This window comes from Pteropus medius, unplaced genomic scaffold (genome assembly GCF_902729225.1).
Source record: "Pteropus medius unplaced genomic scaffold, Ma_sr-lr_union100, whole genome shotgun sequence".
Lineage (NCBI taxonomy): Eukaryota > Metazoa > Chordata > Mammalia > Chiroptera > Pteropodidae > Pteropus > Pteropus medius.
Window position 1 is genome coordinate 20,374,403 of NW_024351729.1, and position 1,133 is coordinate 20,375,535.

General features: G+C 30.0%; 1 pseudogene; it reads left to right on the top strand.

The window, feature by feature from the left end:
- Positions 1-476: 476 nt before the first annotated feature.
- On the top strand, positions 477-595 carry LOC120587796 (uncharacterized; annotated as a pseudogene).
- Positions 596-1,133: the final 538 nt, after the last annotated feature.

Here is a 1,133-nt window from a genome sequence, read left to right on the forward strand (position 1 = left end):
AACCAAGCAAAAAATAAACTCAAATTACCAAACTTAAGAATAAAATAGTTCTTACTGACCTTACAGAAATAAAAAAGATTATGAGAGAGTAAGATGAATAACTACCTGCCAGCTAATTAAATAATTTAAATGAAATGGACACATTTCTTCAGACTACAAAAACTAGATGGCTTAACTGGTAAACTCTACCAAAAGATGTAAATAAAAATAAATAGTATTCTTTACAAACTTTTCCAAAAATTAGAAGCGATGATAACACTTCCTAACTCATTATATGAGGTTAAAATTATCCTGATACCAAAAGAAAGACATCATGGGGAAAAAAAAAACTATAGGCCATTATCTCTTAAGAATATATACACAAAATCCTTAACAAAATACTAGCAAACCAAGTCCAGCAACATACAAAAGTATTGTACACAACAACCAACTGAAATTTATTTTTGAAATGCAAAGTTGGTTTAAGATTTGAAAATCACTATAGCCATGCCACCCTGAATGTGCCTGATCTCGTCTGATCTTGGAAGCTAAGCAGGGTCAGGCCTGGTTAGTACTTGGATGGGAGAACACCTAGGAAGACCAGGTGCTGTAGCCATTAAAAAAAAAAAAAAAAATTTGAAAATCAATTAATGGAATATATCATACCAATAAAGAACTAAAAATATGTGATTATCTCAATTGATACAGAAAAAGTATTTAACAAAATTCTTGCTGATTTCAAAAAACACTCAACCAAAAATAAATCTTCCTCAATCTAATAAAGAGCATCGATATCTCACAACTAATATTATACTTAATGGTGAAAGACTGAATATTTTCCTCCTAAGATCAGGAACAAGACAAGAATGCCCACAACTGCCATCTCTATTCGACACTGTACCAGAAGGTCTATTCAAGACAATTAGGCAAGAAAATGAAATAAAAGTCATCCATATTTAAAAAGAAAAGATAAAGCTATCTATTTACAGATGTCAAGATCTGTATATAGAAAACCCTAAGGAATTCACTAAAAACAAACAAACAAAAAGCTATTAGAACTAATAAATGAGTTCGACCAGGTTGCAGAACGTAAGATTATTATACAAAAGTCAATTGTATTTCTATACATATATAATAAACAATCTGAAAATAAA